Source organism: Leucoraja erinacea, chromosome 8 (genome assembly GCF_028641065.1).
Source record: "Leucoraja erinacea ecotype New England chromosome 8, Leri_hhj_1, whole genome shotgun sequence".
In the NCBI taxonomy this organism is placed as follows: domain Eukaryota; kingdom Metazoa; phylum Chordata; class Chondrichthyes; order Rajiformes; family Rajidae; genus Leucoraja; species Leucoraja erinaceus.
In genome coordinates this window covers 50,649,384-50,675,210 of record NC_073384.1, presented here as the reverse complement: position 1 = coordinate 50,675,210, position 25,827 = coordinate 50,649,384, and the positions used below count along the sequence as shown (strand labels likewise).

The 25,827-nt window shown below is 41.7% G+C and overlaps 1 long non-coding RNA gene across 1 annotated transcript; it reads left to right on the top strand.

Moving 5' to 3' along the window:
- The first annotated feature begins 2,942 nt into the window (after positions 1 to 2,942).
- On the top strand, positions 2,943 to 24,930 carry LOC129699682 (uncharacterized). The gene is made up of 3 exons (XR_008723910.1): positions 2,943 to 4,493; positions 18,221 to 18,407; positions 23,739 to 24,930. It is a non-coding gene; the product is annotated as an uncharacterized LOC129699682 (long non-coding RNA).
- The last annotated feature ends 897 nt before the right edge of the window (positions 24,931 to 25,827 follow it).

Below are 25,827 nucleotides of genomic sequence, written 5' to 3'. Positions count from 1 at the left end.
TATTCCCAGTTTCTCAACCATTCCCTGCAGTGGCAATTTACACTGGCCAATGAAATCTACAATCCTGAGTGTCTTTGGGATGTGGGAGGAACCAGCGAAAGCCTACGTGGTCTCAGGGGTAACATGCAAACTCCACACAGACAGTACCCGAGGTCAGGATAGAACCCATATCTCTGGCGCTCTGAGGCAGCAGATCTACCAGCTGCGCCACTGTTCCACCCAAGAGAGTAGAAGAGTGTTGGGAATGTTGCAACTGAGAAAGAATGGGAAGTGGGAAGTGGGAAGTGATTCTTCAAAAGAGCCATAGGCTCTCGGTAGGGCCGAATGGCCTACTCCTGCACCTAATTTCTATGTTTCTATGTGTGCTGCTAGGAGAACAGTGTCCCTGTGGCTGCCTCATGTTGTAAACCATTGGCTCAGGGGTTAATTCAGGTGTTTCATTGACCAGAGCTATGGAGCTAGTCTTCCCCAGGTGTTGTGCCAAGTTACAGAAATTCATTGATAAGAGGTCTTGTGTAGCTACATTTTACCAATGTCTACATGTGCAGAGCTATCAATTGCTTTTACAATCTGCGTCAATGTGGTTGTCATCTGTCGTAAGGGAATTTTCCCTCTAAATATTTTTTTTCCTGGATATTCTTCAATCTCCAGCCTTCTTTGTCAGTGCACAAGTATTGCGGGACATAGTCCCATTGGCACTTCTGGTTGTTGTGAAGATATGGACAGATGATTTTTCAAAATGCTTCCTCCCTCTTTTTCTGCCCTGTCAGTGCGGCTGCTGTGTGTTTAAATCTGAAGTGGAAGAACTGTGAGTGACAAATGAAGACAGCCATTGAAAGGTTGCAGAATGAAGATGCATTTAGTCTTGTGACAACTTTGCATTTTTCATGTGCGCTAGATTTTGTCAGATGATATTTAGTTTGAAAATATTTCACGCACACAACAAATAACTGCTACCGTTTTACCACGTCTGAAGGTCAACTGATAAGTACTGCTAGAGTAGTTACATTCATATCCTTCTGTAATTGCAAGGAATTGTAAATGCTGCTTTATACCAAAGAAAGACAGAAAATACTGGAGTAACTTAGTAGTTCAGGCAGCATCGCTGGAGAACATGGTTAGGCAACGTTTTGGGTCAGAACCATTCTCCCCAGTCCGGCTTACACAAAAGTCCACAAAATGCAGTAGTAAGAAGTGCCCCGACCCAAAAGTTTACTTTTCCATGTTATCAATGAAGAGTTACTGCAGCATTTTGTGTCTTTCTTCATATACCTCTGTTTTGGGTAAAAATGCCTTGCCACTGGACTCAAAGTGTTTACAATAAAATTTGCCTGAGATGATGTATGGTCATAGTATTATTCATTATTTCCTCCTTATTTATTGACTGTTTAAAGGTCTGGTAATGTTCCCTGTGAATTGTTTAAGAACTTGCTGCCAACTCTATGCCCTGTAACTTTCCAGGCCACGCCACAATAAATTGAATGGTGTTGCACTCTATGTCAAATAGCCTTCTACTTCTGCTCTTCTGTAAACTTCCAAGATTAATGAGCTTGGCCTGTGACTGCTTTGCCTCCCTAATTTGATTTATAAAGAACAGCAGTTCAGGGTAGAGATTTGTCACGTTACTATCAGCTCCAAGGCGACTGCTTCAGTATGCATGATAAAAGCAACAGCTGAGTGAAATACTGACAAAGAACTGGTTGTGGATTCTGCACCATTTATAAATAACGGGAAAGTAGCAATTTTCAATTAAACTAGTACATCTTAATCCATTAAAATAACCCAAAGCTGTTGGAAATTTAGACGATATTATGTTTTAAGATCAAAATCACACCAGAGGCACATTCCATTACATTCAGTTGTGTGGCCAAAACAGTTTCCTTGCATTTTCATATTTGTGCAGAGTAACATATTCTCCACACTGCAGGCAAGGGAAGAGGCCACTCAGGCAGGTGATATTAGGAAGGAACTGCAGACGCTGGTTTATATCAAAGATGTGTGATGCATGGTTTGGGAACAGCTCCATCCCAGACCGCAAGAAATTGTGGACACAGCCCAGATCATCAACCTCCCTCCATTGAGTCCATTTAGATTTCACGCTGCCTCAGCAAGACCACCAGCATAATCAAGGATAGTCTCACCCCGGTCATTCCCTCTTCTCCCTTCTCCCATCAGGCAAATTTATTATTCTTAAAGTCACATACACTGAAGTTCACCGATCTGGTTAAATTTAAGACTGCGCAAATCATGTACAAAGCAAGAAATAATTTACTTCCAAGAAAAAAACAAAAACTGTTTATGGAAAGACAGGGTGGGTATAATTTGAGAGGGGAAAATAATTTAAAAAAACTCAATGTCAGAACATTTCTTAAAAGTATGTGCATAGCAATCTGTGGTGTGAATTTGTGGAATAGTCTGGAACAGGAGATAAAACTTAGCACAAACATAATTCAGTTTAAAAAGATGTACAAAAACACTTTTTTAAAAAGGATATTGGGATGAGGATAGGTGATTGTGTGGGATATTTGTTATACTGATTGTATTGGGAAGGGTGATTATAGGGTGATGGGTTGTATATATGAATAAGATACTGTATAGTATATGAGTGTTTTTTCTTTTCTTTTTTTCTCTCTTTGTATGGCTTTGTAAATATTTGATTAGTGTATAAATGTAAATAATTTGGTGTACATATAGCTGCTGGTATACAGATGGAGTACATATAGCTGCTAAATTTGTATAAGATAATTATAAGCAGTTGAATAATGGGTGGGAATTAATAAGCTTTGGCTTCTTCCTGCTCCTTTTCGGACATACGATTTCATTTATTTATAGATATTGTTTATGACACTATAAATATTCTCGTTTTATTTTTTGTATGCTGTTTCACACTTGCTTTTATTCTTTTATTCTGTTCGAAATAAAGAATAAAATAAATAAATAAATAAATAAATAAGAGGTATAGAAGTGTGAAACAACACACCTCCAAATTCAAGGGACAGTCCTGAGAGCAGTCCTGAGCTACTATCTACCTCACTGGAGACCCTCAGACTATCTTTAATCAGGCTTTACTGTACTTTATCTTGCACTAAACATTATTCCCTTTATCATGCATCTGTACTGTGGATGGCTCGATTGTAATCATGTATAGTCTTTCCGCTGACTGGTTAGCACACAACAAAAAGCTTTTCACTGTAACTCGGTACACGTGACAATAAACTAAACTAAACTAAACTAAACTATTGTTCTGTAGAAGGTAGACAAAAATGCTGGAGAAACTCATCGGGTGAGGCAGCATCTATGGAGCGAAGGAATGGCTGATGTTTTGGGTCGAGATCCTTCTGTGTTACTCCAGTACTTTGTGCTTTGCTCCAGATACAGTATATGCTTCATTTGAAACATTTTTCATATATTTCTAAAAGGGGGACATGATGGCACAGCTAGGTGGACCTGCTACTTCACAGCACCAGATAAAGCAAAATCAGGGTTCGATCCTGAACTCAGGCGCTGTCTGTGTGGAATTTGTACGTTCTCCCTGTGACCTCAGGGATTTCATCCGGGTCCTCTTTCCTCCCATGTCCCAAAGATGTGCGGGTTTGCAGGTTAATTGGCCTCTGTAAATTGCCCACAGTGGATGTGAAAGTGGGATAACATAGATCTTGCGTGAACGGGTGATTGATGGTCAACTTGGGTTCGATGGGCTGATGGGGTGTTTCAATGCTGTATCTCTTAACTAGATCCAAGTTGCCATTCTAACAATACATTCAACGCCATTCCGCACCAGTTGTTACTCTTGAAACAATATATGTACAGCTGACAGATTAGACAGGCAGTGTGTTGAATAGTCTTATTTTAGAGTGGAGTCGGATAAACACCTATTTGAGATACAATTAATGGGTCTAGGCATTAAATGCAGATGCAGATGATGAAATAATCTGGAAGTTCAGAAGCAGAATATCCTTTGAAAGCTGCAGGCTAGTAGTTATCATGTAGGGACAGATGTGAGCAAGAAACTTTACTGCACCCTAGTGAGTATGAGAATAAAGTATTCGGAATCTGAATCAGATGTATATTCTTGAGTGTAGCTTGATTACCCTGGGGAATTGCTGCAGCACTGATGCAGAGCAGTTCTGCAACTTCTGAAAGAAAGGTTTTGTGGGATTAAATGACATTTTGTCACTTATTTTTTTTAATGTTTGTTCATATGACAGCCAGCTTGATGCCTCAGTTTTGCACAAAAATTGTTTTAACTAAACTGGGGAGGGGGGCAATCAGCCTTTTCCTGCCGGCGTCTAGAATTACTGGTATCACCGGTAGAACGCACGGAAGGCAGCTCAGTTCACCTCCCTGCCCGCACTCGTATTTTGGATGTCCAGATGGGAAAGCTGAAAGAGATGAGGCAAAAACATTTGTGATAGTCAAGAGAGGGAAGAGTGTTTTATTGTCATAGGTCCTGAAACGGAACCATGAAATTCTTACTTGCAGCAGCACAACAGGTATGTGAACATAGTACTCAGTAAACACCATAATAAACACCAAAAATTGTTCCATAATACAAAAACAAAAATACAACTATGCCAGACTTACTTTCAACCTTCTCATTGTTTCTGCCACTGTGCTTGCGTATTTGGAGTACTATAGGGGGGAAATTCATAAGGCATGGCTGTATGTTTTCTGTACGTCAGATAGAAGAAGTAATGTGTGTGGGAGAGAGAGATAGAGAGAGAGAGATAGATAAAGAACTTGCTATCATTAGCACCTCATAACATTTCTCAGACTTGCTCAGAAATACGTCATAACCAATAAATATAACTTAAAATGCATTTACTCTGCACAGATACATCCAGTATCTGAACACACATAATGCAATCCCACAAGCAGTAATGAAGGAACTTATCAATTACATTTCTTTGAAAATTCCAGTTCTCGATTTTAGGATGTTACATGGCGCTGCAAACATGGCTACTCTTGTGTACTGCTTCAGTGTAATCTACTATTCTTACACTCTTGCGCTTAAGCGTTATTGTGCTGACACATAGTAAGGTTTTTACTGAATTGTATGCAAAATAATTTCACTGCTCCTAGGTATTGATGACAATAAAGTACTATTAATTAAGTAGAATATAAGGTTTGCCAATTCACCTGCAAAAACACGTGTTCTCAAATCCTAACCCATTAAAAAGATAATGCAATTTTTGCATTCTTACACCAATGTATTGGCTAAGAATACATGCTCAGATTGTGGATTAAATGTTGAATTCACAATAATTTTACCAAGAGAAAAAACGCTTGGAAAATGAGCTAGGGGGTGATTGCAGATTTTTATCTGGTAATCTGAACAACATGATATCCCCGTCCTGTAAAATATTTTGCTCAGATGTGATTATTTCTGGAGAATCTTTCAATTATTTGACTGAATCTCCTTACTCCCTTGATTTATCTTGGACATAACCTTGGCAGCACTGAGAAGTGCTCCGGCCTCCAACTGGAACGACCTTGGGCTCCAGTCACGGAGCTGCGGACTTACCCACCATCGTGGAGCTGGCCGAGTTCGGAGCGGGAGGGAGCTGTGGTGGCGAGCTGCTGCGACCCAACCCTGGAGATTCGGGGGCTCCAGCCGCCGGTCTGGTGGATGGTGACACCGGGAGCCCGCGGGTCCCTGCTTGGAGACCGCTTTTCGGGGCTTCCGCAATGGCGACTTCTCCTGCCCGAGTTGCGGGGTTGAGGACAACCTGGAGTGGGGCCTTACATCGCCCAGCGCGGCTTTACAATTGCCGCGGGACTTATTTACCATCGCCCGCCGGGGGCTTTGACTCTGACATCGGGAGGAGAATGAGGAGTGCAGGGGAGAGATAAGACTTTGCCTTCCATCACAGTGAGGAGATTCACTGTGATGGGTGCCGTGTAAATTGTGTTGTGTCTTGGTTCTTCTTCTTGTTTGTATGATTGCAGAAACCAAATTTTGTTTGAACCTCTGGGTTCAAATGACAACAAATAAATTGTATTGTATTGTAAGTGAAAGTGTGATATAACTGGTGGCTCTTGACTCTTAACAGTGTATCCCTGTTGCGCCAGCTCAGAGTGTAATTTATGACTAACTTTCCTAAATAATTGGAAACATTCAATTGGATTTACATATCAACTAATAGGAATAATTGCATATTTTCATCAGCAGGAAAAGGGGACTATCTTGGATGGGCATCCTGGTCTGCATGGACCAACGGCCTGTCCCCTGAGCTGGTATGCATGGATTACTGTAAAAAGGTATTTTTGTGGGTTTTTTTTGTGTGATGTTATGTGGGGGAAGAGGGCACGGCTCAGGGGATACCGTCCTTCAGCGGCTTCCTGGTAGCAGGACGAGGAAATATTCGGCGTCGCGTTCCTTCCCCCCCACCCGCCCCACCACCACAGAGTTGGGCTGAACGGCCTGTCCCTGCACTGTATGCGTCTGTGAGCCTCAGGAAACAAATTGTAAACAAGGAGTGTGATGATGATTCTGAAAAGAAAATCAAAACAAAAATTTGCAGATGCTGTATTTTGCTTTTGAAGTCAAAGATTCTATGTCAGAACTGTTTTGTACAGGTATGATTGTACATAAATATAGTAAAACTTTAAAGAATTGTATGAAAAACATAGAATTTCACTGTATTCACTGTATAGCAAAGAGTGACAATAATGTATCATTGACTTTTAAAATACATCTGGGCAGGTATATGAAGAGTTTAGAGGACTGTTGGCCAAATGCGGGCAAATAGGATCACACCGTGGTTGGCATGGACAAGGTGGGCCAAATGGCCTGTTTACATGCTAGCACTCTCTGAGTTGATGATACAAACTGAACATAGTCGCTACCATGCTGAGCAACTTTATTGGAGATCTATTTTTGTTGTGGGTCTGGCAAACCGTAATTGGTTCTGTATTTAAATGTTATGGGTATGGGATCTGATGTGCAGTTTCACCATCTTCTTCAATAATAAGTCTCACCCTAAACCTAAGCCTAAAGAAGCAGGGCAGAAGCAAGGGCAATGTACAGGCATTAGCTGACTGAAGATGAATCCGTAATCTGCCGACAGCAGATCTCCCTGGTAACAAAAAAAATCTGACATTCGGGTAATGGAGCACATCAGAAACACTTTCACATGACTGAAGACAATGAACAGTGCATGGTAGGGGTAATTTTACAGTTAAAACCAAACGCATTTTAAATGTACCGAGGGTCTGCTTGAAGCCTTCAGATCTGAGCGTATAGACAATCACAGTTCAATCCTTAAGTGGTCGAGGACGGATGAGTTTGAAAGAAACCACGCAGGAACCTCTACACCCCTCTGTGAACTCTGCTCACAGCCTTTCTTCTACACGCTGACTGAAACCATCTTTTCCTTTTAACCCCGAGAAGCTTTTTGATATGAAGCATCAATAGCTGGACATGTGATCCAGATGCCTTACAGTTTGAAATCCCTACAGTAATCCCACAGGACAATTGAGCCTACTTGACCCAGTCAGGGTCCCTTATTGTGAAGCCTGAATTGCAAATGAGGCTAACTGGTGCAACATTATATAAAAAAGGTTTGTTGAATGGCCTGGAAGGGGGTTTTTGTCTTGGCTGGATGAGCAGGGGTGCTGTGATAAAAGCAAAGGCATTTCACAGTAATTACTGCCAACTTTCTCACTTTTATGTGTGAAGCTAGACAGAATGGTTAATAAGACTAATTAGGGTTTATCAGATGCAAGATAATAAGCTTCAGCTAATAAAACCCTTTGCTCTGTCCATTTTTCCAGGGGCTTTCTATTGACATTTGCTAAAAAGACCAGCAGGAGGAAAGTCATTAGAATGGCCAGAAACCATTGCACTGTTGGTTGCTGCTAATGCAATGTCATTAAGTGAGCAAGTGACCTTTGCTGACCCTATCGGAAAATAATTAAATATTCTTACAGTCTGAACATTCCAGGCTCAGAGTGCTTGAAGTGGTTACTTCTGGATGAATACTTCCCTCTGAAGTATATTGCGTATGTGAGGCGGCAGAGAGGCACAGCAGGTAGTGCTGCTTTCTCACAGCTCCAACATAGGCTGGGTTTGATGCTGATCTCTGGTGTAGTTTGTGTGGAGTTTCAACATTGTTCTGGTGGCGTTTACCCAGGGTGACAGAGAACAGAGTACTCTGGCTTCCTTGCACATCCTAACAGCATACTTAGAGAAACCAATGTTCATACCACAGGAGATAGACACAAAATGCTGGAGTAACTCAGCGGGACAGGCAGCATCTCTGGATAGAAGGAATGGTGACATTTTGAATCGAGACTCTTCTTCAGATCTCGGGGATTCTTCAGACTGCTGGGTTGTAAGCTGCCCAAGCAATCTTCCACAGCCAACAATGGGTCAGAGATAGATACAAAGTGCTGGAGTAACACAGCGGGTCAGGCAGCATCACTGGAGAGAAAGGATTGGTGATAAATATCTCCAGAGATGCTGCCTGACCCGCTGAGTTACTCCAGCACTTTGTGTCCATTTTCGGTATCAACTAGCACCTGCAGTTCCTTCCTACACTAACAGTGTGCTTGCTGGTAAGTTAATTGTCTGCTGTAAGCTGGCTCAGGGACAGGTGGGTGGTAGGAGAACAGACGGTAGTTAATGCAAATGGGAGAGAGGAGGTCAAAGTGAAATAAGTGGAGTAATGGGATTGATGAGACTGCTCTGAAAGGGCCTCCTTTGAGGCAGTATGGGAAATGTGCACTTACTACTGACAAAGTGCTAGAGTAACTGAGCGGGTCAGACAGCATCTCTGGGAACGTGGATAGGTGACATTGCGAGTTGCCACACTTTGCGAAACGTCACCATGTTCTCCAATTATGCTGCCTGACTCACTGTGTTAGACACAACTCTTTGAGTCTGAAGCGGAATCTGAATTCTGTACAATAGAGGTAAATACATTTCTGGTCAATCCTAATTACTTCCCTTAATATAGGGAAGGCTATAAGGCTATAAGACTGCTAAACGGACTTTGCCCCCTGCCAAGTATCGCGCACAAACCCCCAACCTGGACACACTGCAGCAGAGCCACTGTTGTGCCGCTGCCGGTCGGAACGCCTGTTGAATGTTTAGTAGAGTGTTAAATTTGTTCATGATACATGTATTTTTTTATTTCTATTTATTTTTCATGCACACTGAATGGACACTGGTTGAGAAACGTTTTTTTGTTTCCTCTGGGTATGCGAATACTCAGGAAATGACAATAAAGATATACAATACAATAAAGTACTATTAAAAAAAATGGCAAAATTACCTGGAGAGTTGTGAGAAGAAAATATATTATTTTAAGAAGCAAGTTATAATCTGGAAATCAATTCCTTAAAGGTAAAAGATTGGCAAATAATGTCTGACGAACAGAAAGTGCAAGTTAAATATTAAACATTTAAATTGCTGGATGACACAGAGGATATATATTAACAAATGTGAGCAAGCAGGTGGTCATGATTTTCCATTCATTAAAATAGTGACATTTTATCCCAAATGAAATAATGATGTAATTTGGGATTTAGCCATTTGGGATCTGCGTAATGCACAAATATTGAATAATTTAAGAAATTATGACAATTCAAATGCATAAATATGGTTGAATCACAATATTTCTTGATGTTTTATGTGAAGCCGGTGGAAAATGAATCATTCAGAGCTTGTGAAAGGGAGTTGATTAGCTTGAGGAAAGATAATGTTTCAGGGCTACAGATAAAGATCAAGGCCATCAGCATTATCAAGAAGTCTCACTTATGTGACAATAAACAAAACAAAACTAAACTAAACTAAACTAAACTAAACTAAACTAAATAGTTTGCTTCATGAGGAAGCAGCAAGGATTCAATGAGTGGAATGGCCTCCGGTTTTGTAATGACTATCAATATTTTCTGTGACTCATTTGGAAAATTGACCCTTTCTTCTGTCATTGCCAGACATGGATGTGTTTCATTCAACTTCATATTTTAATGCCTTTTTTTTCATTTAACTACTTCAGACAATATTTTCAGTTTGACTTCCAATCCAAGGGCATCTGCAATTGTACTGAATTGTGATAAAAAAAAATGCAGCAGTTTACATCATCCATCTCTTCAAATTAAATCAGTGATAACTATTTTGTTTTCCCGTCAAAGCTTTCTCTTGTAGTCGGTACACAGATGGTGGCCGAGGGTATATGATCTTTTTATTCCGCTCTTGCTAATGCATTTGCCACTTGGCAAAAAATTCCATTCGAGCTGAGGTACAAACAACTAACTTCTTCCACTTCAGTTCATGAAGTCTGCCTGGTTTTGTCATAACAAGTCTGCTCTCTGTAGCTTCAACTGCCAAAGATCTTTTTTCATTCTGACTGCTGGAATAAACATCTCCACATTCTCACAAGACACAAAATGCACCAGCTTCTGGAGGTTAAAAAGTCTTGACTGGATGTGACTCCTCCAGTGTGGCTCTGCGTTGAATCAGTGTTACAAACAATGTCCAAATATTTATTCTATGTAGAGAAAAAATGGCTGTAATTGATTCCTGCCTCAAGGAGTGGTACACCAAAGTACAGGCAAACAAGTAGCCATTGTAGTATGTTGACTAATCACCAGGATCCTTTCAGCTAACAGAGCGATACAAAGACTATGCAAATAAAAATGGGACCTCTTCCACCTGATCTCGCAAAATTTGTGAAAAATCACACAAAGCACCATTTTAACAGAAGCGTTTTTGCTGCTGTAGTATAAACTAGCACTGTTTAAGCAACATAGCAAATACATTTCGCAATACTGCGTATTATGTACCCTTTCTGTAGCTGTCATTGTAGCAATGTTACAAAATGTTGAGATTTTTAAAATCAAGTCTGCAATTTATCCCATCAGATAAAGCATAAAAAGAAGTTTAATTTGACACCTAATTCACTTTCATATCTTTAGTATTAAAATATTTATGGCCATTTTCATACTCGGAAATTAGCATTGCTTTTCCATTGACTTAACTCAATAGCTGTGATCGAGGATAGTCAAAAGCCCATAATATTCTTAAAAATTAAGAGAACTGAAAGAAATTTTCAGTTATTATAGATTGAAGCATTCTGAAACAAATATGAAACAATCTTACTTAGATGACTTGAAATTAAAACATATAATTAGTTAGTTACCTAATTGTAGCTAATTACAAAATTCAATTACTAGATCTAAACATCTATCAATTTCTTAAGAATAGATTAACTTTTTAAATAGCCTAAGTGTCCAAATAACATTCACACAAGAATTCACAATATAACATAATTTTTAAATCTCATTGTCATGGATTTATAGGCCAAATGAAGGGAATTTAAGGTTTAATACCTGTAAATTAATGGCCATTTAAATCATCTTGCGAGTGGGTTTTTCTGGAACGCGATCATTTGGAACGTTGCGGTTGCTATGAATTTAAACCCCCATATCGGCAGGAAAAATACTGCCGGTTCGTTTGGGGAAATAATTACCGTTTCGCAACGTAAAATGTGAATTAAAGGCATCTTAAGGCGCACTTTTATGCTTAAAATAAATGGCTTTCCTTTACCTGTCCCATACGTGAAATCCGTCCCCGTTGTCGGTGTTGACGGCTTTAGAAGCTGATTTTAAAATTACTCCAACGCTGAACTTGTCGGGCGATTTAAAAAAAAATACACAGAACGGCTATCGGAACAATTCTTCAGCAAAATCTTGCACTCCAACAAAATATAATCCAGGACAAGGTAGGAGAAAAACACGTTTTAACCCCCCCCCCCCGAAGACGCCAAAATCGCGCACATGGCCAGTGGCAGAACTGCAGCGCCACTGAAGGTAAGTATTGTAACATACCTATGTCATTGCCCTCCTTTGGCTTAGCACTGGTGGCAACACCTTTACTGGCCTTATTCTGAAGATTCCTCACCAACTTCCTCGGGCAATTTTTAAAAACCTTGTAAAACCCCAATTTATCAAACAAATTGAAAACGCGCACCACCAGACTCAGGAACAGCTTCTTCAGCTTCTTCTGAAGGTTAACACAAAGTGCTGGGGTAACTCAGCGGGTCAGGCAGCATCTCTAGAGAAAAAGAATGGATGACATTTCAGGTTGGAACCTTTCTCGCAGACCCTCTGAGGGAAAATCTTCTTCCTCTCTGTTATTAGGTAAGTTATAAGTTCCATACACTGGTTTTCTCTCTAATGCTCCTTTTGATATTTTGTAAGCTAAATAAATGCATATTATTACACTAAATAGTGTGTTTTTAAGAGCATGTTCAATGGTTCTTTATTATCATATGTAGAGATGAACAGTGAAATGATTTTACTTCATACTGTTCAGTAAAGTATTGCCATACCTAAGCACAATCCTCAATTAGTACTAAGTTCATAGAAATAGTTCACTGAGACCGCATGTGAGTCACCACGTTTTGGGACCATTTTCAAAGTCCATTCCAATCCATGCGCTTGGTCTTCTGGAGCGGTGCACAATTCCAGGTGAGCACCAGGCTTCTGCAGGGCCTCCAGTCGTTCCCTCCATCCTGGTTGTCCAGCGAATTGTCATCTCTCTCCTTGCCCAGCCATCTTCAGCCTTTGTGGCCCAGGGATAACCTTGAGAGCGTGGAAGGTAAGACCACAGTTCTCTTTCTTACCGGCCGTTGGTCTTGTGTCTGCCGGCTCCGTCCATCATCCTCTCTGGTCCTCGGAGGAACGAGCAGGGTGTGACTCGGAGGCTCCAACTTGACAGGCCATGCCCATCGATCCTTCCTCCTGGCCGCGGGATATAAACATAATGCAACTGCTGGCATTTATGCCCTGAACTAAGAAAGCAATTAAATGCCAATCGCAATCTAGACCCAAGTTGGTGCATCTGAATTCAGCAAAAGGGCAGCCTAGGTAGGAATAGTAGGTTCTACTATGAACGATGATTATGAACCAGGTGGGTTTTAATGACAATTCAGTGCTTACCATGCCCAAAATTACTATATTTTAAAAAAGTTCAAAATTCCTTAATTCCTTGGATTTAAACCTCCCCGCTGTCATAGTAAGATTTAAACTCATGTCTACAAATGATGTATTCAAGAGAGTTAAATAGCTATATCTTAGGACAAACAGAATCAAGAGATATGGGGGAAAGCAGGAACGGGGTACTGATTTTGGATGCTCTGCCATGATCGTATTGAATGACAGTGCTGGCTCGAAGGGCCGAATGGCCTACTCCTGCACCTATTTTCTATGTTTCTAAGAGCGGTCCTCAGCTCTAGTTGCTAATCCATTCATTTAACACACACTCTTCAGATGATGGATTTTTGTTTTAAATTTATTATGTTTGGCTGCATCCAGTCGTTGGGTTTTGATGCAGAATCTTTGAGTTGCAGTGTCAGATAGGCACACAACATTCTTTTGTGCATGTGTGTCTCAGTTCAGTTTAGTTTAGTTTAGAGATTCAGGATGGAAACAGGCCCTACGGCCTACAATCATCCAAACAAGAGCAGCAAATAAAGCATCTTTGAACCATTGACTAGTTCTATCCTACACACTAGGGACATTTTACAGAAGCTAATTAACCTACAAACCTGCACCTCTTTGGAGTATGGGAGGAAACCAGAGCACCCGGAGAAAACCCACGCAGTCACAGGGAGAAAGTACAAATTACAGAAAGTACAGCACCCATAGTCAGGATCGAACACGGTACTCCGCTGCTTTAAGGCAGCAGCTCTACCGCTGCACCACTGTGCCACACACTATATTTTCAAAATTTACCTCTGAACCTAATGTGTAAAATAATAAGAAAAATATTTGGCTACAGTTTAATTCAGTGTTTGGATAATTGGGTCCAGCAGGAACCTATGGAACCACGTTGTCTGTTTTGCACCCTGTGTGAAGTTACTTTCCATTCCTGGATTTGAAATGGCAGTAAAGGTTGAATTATGGAACAAATGGAGCACTTTAGCACTGAAAGGAGACACTTGAAAGGCCACCTTGTAGAAAGATAAGGGATAAAAGGGTGGTAAGGTTAATCCTAAAGACTACCTCAAGGTATACTAAGAAACTACAATAGTTATAGATTCAAGTTGCTGAAAGGGAAAAACAATGAGAACCAAGGTCAAGAAAATATTTCTAACTCGGAAAAAAAGAATGTGAAAGGTAGTGATTTGAAAAGTGCAACATTAAAAACATTCGAAAAAATCAACGGGTAGATTTGATAATTTGACTGAAATTCTGTGTGTAATTCGAAGTGTAACCAAGAGAAAGACTTTAACAAAGAAAATTTGTACTTTCATTTATACATAAATGGACCCAGTTATATATTCTAATAGATTTTCACAGTTGCTAAGTTATATTTGGATATTGGCTTTTAGTTTAGTTTAGATGAGTAATACAGTGCCCTTTGGCACATCGACTCCGTGTCGCCCAGCAATATCGGTACACTAGCACTATTTCACACACTAGGGGCAACTTACAATTTATACAGAAGCCAATTAACCTACAAGCCTGCACGCCTTTGGAGTGTGGGAGGAAACTGGTGCACCCGGGGAAAACCCACGCAGGTCACGGGGAGAACGTACAAACTCTGTACAGACAGCTCCCCTAGTCAGGATCGAACCCGGATCTCTGGCGCTGTACTGCAGCAACTCTATCGCTGCGCCACCGTGCTGGCCTAATGATATATATTAGGCTATTAATGATTTATGACCAACAAAATATATATTGTACTCAGGACAACCCTGCATGGTGAAAATATGCTTAAACTAACACAGAGGGATTGAAGCAGTTTGGAGCAGTTGTATTACATGTATTTCTCAGATAAAAATACAGAAACAGGAACATTGAGAGATGGCAAACTTATAGAAGAACAATTCAAAGGGCTACACCACTATTTTCCTTGCTTGACAGAAGCTACATTTGCAGGAAAGCAACTGTGTGTGAACACTGGTTAACAGAAGAATCGTCCACATGTTTGGGAATTGCCCCAGTCAAATGAAAGCTGCTGCAGTGAAAGGGTCTGTTCCCATTATAAGCTGCAAGTTATGTATTTTAATGGAAGATTCCAAATCCCATACATCATCAGGTCATCTGTAAACAATTAGGCCATTTCTATATTGTAGGAAGGAACTGCAGATGTTGGTTTAAACCTAAGCTAGACACAAAATGCTGGAGTAAATCAGACCCGAAATGTCACCTATTCCTTCTATCCAGAGATGCTGCCTGTCCCGCTGAGTTACTCCATCATTTTGTGTGTATCTAGACCATTTCTATGATGCCTTCATTAGATTAAAACGTGTTGAAAAATGGGAGATGCCCCTCGGTTCTTCCTACTAATTGCTCGAAGGGCCAAATGGCCTACTCCTGCACCTATTGTCTATTGTCTATTGTCTACTGTCTATAATCAATCCTCACCTAAAGCAGCTCATATCCATGACTACTTTCTGCTGCGGTTGGTTGAGGCAACCTCCCTGCAGATGACCCACTCCTAGCTGCCCTTGCTTCTGAATTCTCTCCCACAATCCGACAAGCAATAGTAAACACCTCAGCCACACTGTTGGATTTACGTTGATGGCCATTTTATTACTCAAGTAATTTCAGCTCACAAATTGGCTGATTTCTGCTACAGGTTTTTTTCAGGAATTCGGAGACTGAACGCAGCCTGCAGTGGCACAGAACGGTGGAGGTGGAGGACACCAACAGCCACACTTGGCCAGGGCGACCCTGCAACTCCGACAGGAGAACAGGCCTCCATGGTCAGAACTCTACACCTATAACACCTGGTACATGAAAAGGCACCATATCTGGCAACTCTGTATACTCTGAATGTACTTCTACAATACACTTGCACCCTCTGTGATGCTTTGTAAGTGCTTACTAAACTAAGTGCAGACCCATTGGGTCAGCTCCCCCAATGCAATATTCCACCACTCACGCATAGCCCCCAACTGCACAGGCGCGGCTCATTTCCTCTCATCCCCCAGCACTCCCTCCCCCTCCTCTTCACCCTCCCTCTTCTTTCCCCTCTCCTCCTCCCCAATCCCTCCCTCACCCCTCCCTCCCTCTCCTTTCCCCTACCCCCAGTCACTCCCTCCCTCCACAAAAAGCAGCATCTGCAGTTCCTTCCTCCACAGGTCATTCATTGTTAGCTTTGGTTTAGATCCTGTTGGCTTGACGATTGGACCAGTTTGCATCGTGTGTGTGTGTGAGTTACTCAAACTCCGCGCAAACTGCTCGGCCACCCTGCAACCCGACTCTCTCTCCCTCCCGCTGCCCGCTCCGGCTCAGCCACCGCTCGGCCCGTCCCCGCCCTGCCCACCCGCCTACCTGCATGCCTGCTCGCTGCCGCTGGGGGGGGGGGGGGGGGGGGGGTGATGGAGTCGGTGTTCATCATGGTGGGCACCACAAGTTTTGATGAGCAGGTGAAGAAGATCTCCTCCGAGAGGGCTGTGATGGTGAGTTACTGCAGCGGCAGCGGAGGAGACGGACGGTCGCAGCCTTTCACCCGGGGGGATGATTAGACGGGACTGTCATTGCCGCAGAGGGTCTGGGGAGAGGGGCGTGTGTGGGAGAGAGAGATGGGACCAAGGCCTCCACTGAACCCCCCCCGCCCCCAAGCGGCCACCGCCGGTGGTGGGGAGACGTTAGACAAGTTACTGTGAGGAGAGGAGAGAGGAGTTTGTGAGTGAGGCGGGGAGGCCGCAGTGCAGGAAGGGGCGTTGCCATCCCAGCCGTGTAATTGACTGACAGGTGAGGAGACCAATCTGCATGGCGCTGACTGACAGGAAAAGAGACCAATCTGCGCAGGCGCGAATTTCGATACTTTTAAACCTTAATAACTTTAAATATACCATAGAATGGAACAAAACTTATTGCACTTGCAGCACAGGAGAATGGCGAGTAAGGTGGTGAAATATCGTAGTGCTATCGTGGACCATTTTTGCGCAAATAGAAAAACCACGCAAACCGGAAGAGCACAAGATCAGAGTTTTAGTTATGTATGGATAGATAGATAGAAGCTAGATAGATGTATAGTGACACTTGTACTGAACTGTATACGAAAATGAATTTCACTGCACCCCAGCACATGTGACAAATTAAGTACCATTAAGTAGCATTACCATCATGCAGTAGAAAACACCCTAATTGTACCTTCAAAGATGTGACTAATCCAGTACAGAACAGCCACATGCCAATTAATATCTATTAAAATTTGTGATCTAAACATTTAATTATGATTTAATGTTATGCTCCTGATCAAAGTAGAAACCTTCACTAAAATGTATATATTTGGTGCTCAGTGTGCAATATTACAGATCCAGTATATTAGTTCATGGGCAATATTTTTGGGAGAAAACCTTCAACTCTTTGAAGACCTTTGAAGTTAAACTGACTTGAAGCATGACTAAATGAACTGTAGAAATAATACATATTATTATTGTTTTTATAAGCACATAATTAAAATTCCTGAATGATATTTAAACTATCTTAGCAAAGTGCTGATGCAATTATAAGGATGTCTTTGCAATAACAAATGACCGCAGAAGCAAGGTGGAGGAGAGTATCCTCACATGGTGACTGAAGACCATTAACTACTTCTATAAAAGTATAAGGAGCATTGGGAATAAACGGACAGGATTAAAGAGAGAGTTATATAGTTAGGTCTTAGTGCTAACGGAATCAAGGATTATGGGGAAAATCAGGAACGGGATATTGATTTTGCATGATCAGCCACGATCATGTTGAATAGCGGTGCTGGCTCGAAGGGCCGAATGGTCTACTCCTGTACCGATGTTCTATGTTTCTAAAGCTGCATGTTACAATTGTACTTCGGGAACATTTTATTAGGAAAGGAATGACAGCAGAAAAGGGAATTTTACAATTGTGGAACTGCATCGAAATTACAACAGAGAAACAAGTCATTCAACCTAAAACTCCAAATAGACAGTCCCTAAGATCATAATTGAACTGGGTTACTGGAGCTGTGAGTCAGCGCCCTAGTAGTTATGTCAGTAGAAAGTTCCAAAGGATGATGAAATGACTGTGATCGATGTCTCTTTAAGTAGGGTGCATCACTGGGAGCTGATGGTATTCCCATGCACCAGAGAGCGTTGTCCTTTGGGGATGGTGCTGGCAATGAAGTCTGTATCACACGCTGATATGGCAGTAAGCTGGCTTCATTACTTCCAATATTTATTCACATTAAAAAATCTTGTTTATATTATTTTCCTACTTCTACTTCCCTCTTTTGCAGATCTTAGTTCTTATCAGGATAACAGATCCATCTGCATCATTTGCAAAACAAGCCAATTTCCCCATCTGTCAGCATTCAACGGCTGAGGCTAATTTTGTGCTCATTGAACATATCCACGCCTAACAGGATTCATCAGCTGGAGAGGCGGGAAGCAACGATTTAGCCACAGGAGAGGGCGTTATTTGGAGTGAGTTAATTCCACGTCACATTGATCACATTTTACACTAGACGAACAAATGTTTCAATAACCCATCACCCTTGTGCTTACTGAACTGTGCTAACACACAGTCTGGCAATCTCTCAAATTGAAAATGTATTTTTCTTTTCAAATCATTGCCCTGCTATATGTCTGTCAGCACCCAGAGCCCTCAGGTCTTGCACTTCCCAAATGCACATAATCAATTTTAATAGATCTATCATTGTGCCCGTGTTTCCCCAGCAACGTTCGTCAGTTCTGGAAGTTCCTCTCTCTATATTTATTTACCATATTATTATAGAACAACATAGAACATTGCAGTACAGGAATGGGCCCTTTGGCCCACAATGTTTGTGTGGAATACAATGCTAAGTTAAACTGATCTCACTTGTCTGTACATGATCCTTATCCCTCCATCGGGGTAAATCTGCTGCTGTTTGCCTTCCATCACTGTAGATGCAAGAAATTGTAGACGCTGGTTTACAAAAAAAGACACAAAGTGCTGGAGCAAATCCCAGTGGCGCAGTGGTGCAGCAGTGGAGTTGCTGCCTCACAACACCGGAGACCCGCGTTTGAACATGACCAGGGATGCTGTCTGTACGGAGCTTGCATCTTCCCCCTGTGACCCCGTGGTTTTTCTCTGGGTGTACCGGTTTCCTCCCACAATGCAAAGATGTGCAAGTTTGTAGGTAATTGGCTTCTGTAAATTGCTCCTAGTGTGTAGGATGTGAAACCGGGATAACATAGAACTAGTGTATGGTTGATCATTGGTTGGCATGGACTTGGTGGGCTGAAGAGCCTGTTTCCACACTGTATCTCTAAACTAAACTAAACTAAAATAATGCAACAGGCCATGCAGCATCTCTTGCCTTTTTGATCAAACCTTTGGTCATTTGTCGTAATATCTGCTTGCTTGTCTCTGAGTAAGATTTTGTTTAAATAGTTGTTTAAATAATTCATCTTGGGAGGTTTTTACAACAATCTGAATCCAAAACAAATCCAAAGATGAGAACATAAGATATGGTGAAGTTCAGCAGAGTTAAATTCAACATCAACAGAGGGCAGTAAATAGCAGTAGCAGATATGCTGCTCACTATGAAGTGTATTTAACCTTAACGTTAGTGTCTGACACCGCGTCTTGCCATGATGTGCAATAAACTTTATGTAGTTTAAGGAATTAGAAGCTGGTGATTGGTACAATCAATGTGATATTCTTTGCTATCGCTTATTGAAAATGATATGCATTTTGAAAGTATAACACCATTTCCTGGTAAACTGAAGCTCCTTCCAGACTAAACATGCCTGGTTGAAGATAAGAAGTTTATGTATTTTAATTAATCTTGTCAGTATTGATACAGCTCCACTTATTGCAAGTAGTCTGGCAAATCCGATTAAAGTTCCCTATGAGTTTTCTGGTGTTCTGTACAAAATTGATAAAATGATAAATTCCACTTGGGATCTTCTGTCTAACCAAAAGGAAGATTACACCATCTATTTTTCCTTATTCCTCTCTTTGATGTGTGATAGTCTCTCTTTTATCTTCATTCAGGGTACCAGCTGCAATAAGTTCAGTTGTGAAATGTTGCAAGCACATTGCTTAATGGAATGGAAGAGCTCGGCACTCCTTACCCTTGTATGTTGTTTGGGCCTGTGATGAAGTTTGTTCACTCAATATTAGGACATTAAAACCATGGCACACAACCAATGAAGAACCATGCTTCTCACATTACTCTTTACTTTGGGCTTTAGACTTTAGAATTTAGAGATACAGCGCGGAAACAGGCCCTTCGGCCTACCTAGTACACACTGACCAACGATCACCCCATACACTAGCACTATCTTACACACTAGGGACAATTAATAATTTTTTTACCGAAGCCAATTAACCTACAAACCTGTACGTTTTTGGAATGAGGCAGGAAACCGGAGCACCCGGAGAAAACCCATGCGCCACAGAAGAACGTATAAACTCCATACAGATAACACCCGTTGTTAGCCCTAACACTGGACTCACTCCTCAAAGACTTATGATAACACTTTTCAATCAGTGTTAGGGTTAATGACAGTTGTGTCTCAATTAAAAGTTTCCATTTTGAACAAGTCCTCCATGTGCAGTAAAGCTTGGAATCATATATGTGCGTACAAGATATTTAGGATGAAATTGCAAGTAATTCGAATTTCGCCATGTCAAGCCTGGTTTCACAAAGTGGACAGTATCAGCGAAATGAGGCAGTTTTCATAAAAGGCTAATCTACTTATTGGATTTACTTACAAATCCAATTCAGTACGAAAGCACATGGTGCAACTGAACTATTAAGTAGCAGAGTGCAGTACAAAAGATCTGAAGACTTTGGACGATCTGACAAAGATAGCTTAAAAAAAAGTACTGGAAGGGATGAAGAAAAAGATTACATAACTTTAATGAGACCTTTGAAACTAGTTCAGCAAAGCGTCAGCGGTATTGAGAGAGACCAATGAAGAAATGCAGCACATACAAGGCACATGATACATATTTGGCTATTTATCATATTAAAAGTAATATAGACAGATCGCAACTTTATCCCTTATACATCAACATTTTCTGAAACTAATCTAGGATATGCCTTTCCCACAATGTCAATGGATCTGAAGGAAACAAGTAATTTTGGATGGCACAGAAGCGCTGCCTTACAGTGCCAGAAACCCAAGATCAATCCTGACTACGAGTGCTGCCTGTACACAGTTTATACGTTCTCGTTGTGACCATGTGGGTTTTTCTCCAGGTGCTCCGGTTTCCTCCTACAGGAGGATATGAAAGTGGGATAACATCGAATTAGTGTCGGGGTGATCGATGATCAGCATGGACTCGATGGGCCGAAGGGCCAGTTTCCACCCTGTATCCCTAAACTAAACTTTAACATCTGACCAGAGCTTCTTTAAAATCCCTTAAATAGGAGACCATTTAAAGTGAGGCAAGTTATTTGAAAACAATCAACTCTTAATTAACCGGTAGCTGTTTTGGAGCAAGGTTTGAAAAGTCAACATTCGGAGAATGCAGTAAGAGTGCATCAAAAAGTCATTAAGCCTTTCATGTTTATTTACCCAGCAACAGTGCATCCTGGAGAGTCATGCTATACTGTCAACATGTCTGCAAGTACCTGTAAATGGACATGTGTGCTTTAATGACCATTGAAAAGAAAGTTACATTTGAGAATGTTGAAAGAGACTGAAAGTCATAGCAATAGCTCTGTAATCCAATCAATGGACCTTGTTAAAATAAACTAATGGTTTGGCTACACAAAAGCATTTTTGAAAGATAACCAATTGGGAATCTTATTGGAAAAAGCTGACAGTTTATAATGCAATTTATGAAGAAGCCAGAAGAAAGGTGAAATCACTCGCACTGAACAGATGGTGGAACAAACATGTTACATGAATAAATGGCAATAGCAACAAAGGTTGATTCAGCAGCAGAAAAGGACAAAAAATGCTGGAGTAACTGAGTATCTCTGGAGAACATTGACAGGTGACATTGTAGGTCGGGACCTTTCTTCACCCAACCCCAATATCACCAACCCATGTTGTACAGAGATGCTGCCTGACCCGCTCAGTACTCCAGCACTTTGTGCCCTTTGCAAACCTACTTCGGCAGTTCATTTTTTCTAATGTTTCAGCAGCATGCCCGGGGAGAAATGGTGCAAAAATAATGATGGAGGTGCAGATCTAAATTGATTGAATTGAATCGATTGATTGAAAGATACAGCATGGAAGCAGGCCCCTGTGATCACTGACCTATCGAACACCATTCACACTAGATCTATGTTATCCCAATTTCGCATCCACTCCCAACATGAGCGGGTCAGGCAGCATCTCTGTAGAACATGGATAGGTGACGGGTGAAGAAGGGTCCCGACCTAAAATGTCACCTGTCCATGTTCTCCAGATATATAGACAGAGAGTAGGGAGAAATTTACAGAGGTCAATTAACCTACAGTGCCCCACATCTTTAGGATGTGTGAGGAAACCCACACAGTCACAGGGAAGAATGTGCAAACTCCGTGCATAGCAGCAGGTCAGGATTGAACCCGGATCTCTGGTGCTGGGAGGCAGCAGCTCTACCAGCTGTGCTAAGTTGCCGCTCTAGTTACAGACACTAATAGTGGCTGGACATTGGTTGGCATGAACATGGATATGAGTTGCTTCCACAGGGTGAAATAGGGTAAGCAGTAAACTGCATTGAGCAAATATAAAGGAGTAGTGGGAGACATGACATAAGGGGGGTTCTTATAGAAACGTATAAAAGTATAAAAGGACTGGACAAGCTAGATGCAGGTAAAATGTTCCCAATGTTGGACGAGTCCAGAACCAGGGGCCACAGTCTTAGAATAAAGGGGAGGTCATTTAAGACTGAGGTGAGAAAAAACGTTTTTACCCAGAGAGTTGTGAATTTATGGAATTCCCTGCCATAGAGGGCAGTGGAGGCCAAATCACTGGATAGATCTAAGAGAGAGTTAGATAGAGCTCTAGGGGCTAGTGGAGTCAAGGGATATGGGGAGAAGGCAGGCACGGGTTATTGATAGGGGATGATCAGCCATGATCACAATGAATGGCGGTGCTGGCTTGAAGGGCCGAATGGCCTCTTCATGCACCTATTTTCTATGTTTCTATGTTTCTATGACTCAGTAGCATTATGTTACCCATGGTGCAGCTCTGTTTGGACAACTCCAATTACACTGAGCTGCATCTCTCAGTGGCAAACGATGCCACAAGTGTCATGGATAAACATCAGCTATACATTGTGAGGAGCGACACAGTGGCGCAGCGGTAGAGTTGCTGCCTTACAGCGCCAGAGACCCGGGTTCAATCCTGACTGCGAGTGCTGTCTGTACAGAGTTTGTACGTTCTCCCTGTGACCGTGTGGGTTTTCTCCTGGTGCTCCGGTTTCCTCCCACATTCCAAAGATGTGCAGGTTTGTTGGTTAATTGGCTTCTGTGGATTGTCCCTAGTGTTTAGCATAGAACTAGTGTAGGGGCGATTGTTGTTCGGTGGGCTGAAAGGCCTATTTCCACGTTGCATCTCTAGACTAAACTACACTAAACTAAACTAATTTAAAAGACACTTTGACGGGTAAAAGGAGGGAAAAGGTTTAGATGGATATGGGCAAAATGCGGGCAAATGGGACTACTTTTGATGGGGCATCTTGGTTGGTATGAACGAGTTGGACAGATGGTTTGTTTCTGTGCTGTATGACTATGACTATGATTATTTTAAAGAATAATGTACAATAGAGTACACTGCCTTTTTGGTTAGTTAATGTGTTTTGCATTATCCTTATTTTTGCAGTATCCATGCTGTCTTTCATCACCCTGGATTATCGAGCATTGGTTGCATCTACATTTAATTCAATCTCTGAACTGTGCAACAACTGGGCAAGGAGAGAGAAAAAAATGATGTCAAAGAAGAAATCTAAAAGATCTTTGCTGCAAGGGATGAATGCAGACAAAAGACTAATCGTTTTAATAGCCTATCTGAAGCTGCAATCCACCTTGAAGATAAAACGTGGTTTAAAGCATTAATTAAATGACTTGCCACCTCCGAATGCACCCAGCACACAATGTTTTGAAATGCTGACAATAATCTATCTGATTAGAGCAAAGCCAACAGATTTTTGACATGCTAACACCTCTCAATTATACCTCAAGATGAAGCAGCCCAAATGAAAGCAGTTAATGACAGAAGATATATGTTTCATTGCCTTTATTATTTTCCCAGGAAGGTAAAGCATTTCACTGACTATGCCTAAGCTTGTCTATCAGTCTCAACAACCAGCACCTGTTTATTGATCAAAGTGAGAAATCCTTTGCACTGTTCTCCAGCCAGAAACTCCTTTGTTGCTTTTTCATTTACTCGTTCAACAAAACCCAACCAGGTTAGATATTCCACCATGTCTAAAAGAGGCAGGCAATAGGTGGGGGCCCACGAGTCGAGAAATATCAGACAGAATCTCCACATTTTTCCAGCCACATGCCGTCAAAAATATATCCTGTCCCTCGCGGGTCTGCGTCACATTGCCACAGGTAGTGCTGCTGACTCAAAGCTCCAGCAACCCAGGTTCGGTTCAACCTGCACTGTCTATGTGGAATATGCACTATCTCTCGTGGATCTCAGCATTATATCCCTACTCTTGTATTCTAGCCCTCTTTGTCAGCATTGCATTCACCGTCCTTGCTGCCGATTCTTTACTACCATCCTGTGACTTTCCCCAATGACCCCTGTTAGCTTGGTGTTATCAGTGTAACTGAGGTGGCCCAGAGCAATATACCAGCCACACGTCACCTTTGGATATGAGGTTGGATTTTGAAATCCTATTTTCTACTACAAACTCCCTGACAATAGTTTTTTTTTTGGATGATAAAGTTAGGCAAGAGGTCATCCTAGAAACCTTTGCCACACCACATTGTCCATCTCACAAGGATTCACAAATGTTCCTTTAATATTCCAGTAGCCCTTTCAGTATTTTGTTTGTATTGGCGTGGATTATTGTAATAATAATAATAATAATAATAATAATAATAATAATAATAACTATTATTATTATTATTATTATTATTTGTCATTCGAACATATGTATACATTTGAACAAAATGTCGTTCCTCACGGGGGTCTGCAAGGTGCATAGTGGTTGATATTGATGTAAGGTGCATGTGCAGCCCATGTGTGTGTTTTAGGTGAGGTGAGTGTGGGTGTTCATCATTCAGCAGGGTGTTCATCATTCTAACAGCCAGGGAGTAGAAGAAGCTGTCACACATCCTGGTGGTGCTGGCCTTGATGCCAGACGACAGAATGGCAAAGAGCCCATGGGAGTGGTGGGAGTCCTTTATACATTTGGAGGCTTTTCAGAGGCATCTTTTATTGAAAATGTCCAGAATGGATGGGAGAGGCTCACCGATGATGTTCTCTGCTGTCCTGACTGATCACTGCAGGGTCTTCCTGCCTGATGCCATGCAGTTCTCGAACCAGACGGTGATGCAACTGGTCATGATGCTCTCTGTGGTACTTCTGTAGAACATAGAGAGGATGGGTGGGGGAAACCTCACTCGTTTCAGCCTCCTGACGAAGTCCAGCCTCTGCTGAGCCCTCCCGGCCAGGTGTGTAGAGTTAAGAGACCAGGACACATCATCAGCGAGGTGCACCCCGAAGGATTTGATGTTGCTCACCCTCTCCACGATGGAGCCATTGATGTGCAGAGGGGAGTGGCAGCCTGCGTTCTCCTGATGTCTACAATCATCTCTTTGGTCTTGGGGACGTTCAGAGACTGATTGTTGCCTTCGCACCAGTTCACAAGCTGCGCCTCTTCCTCTCTGTAGGCAGTCTCATTGTTGTCTCTGATGAGGCCCACCACTGTAGTGTCATCTGCAAATTTGATTATTTG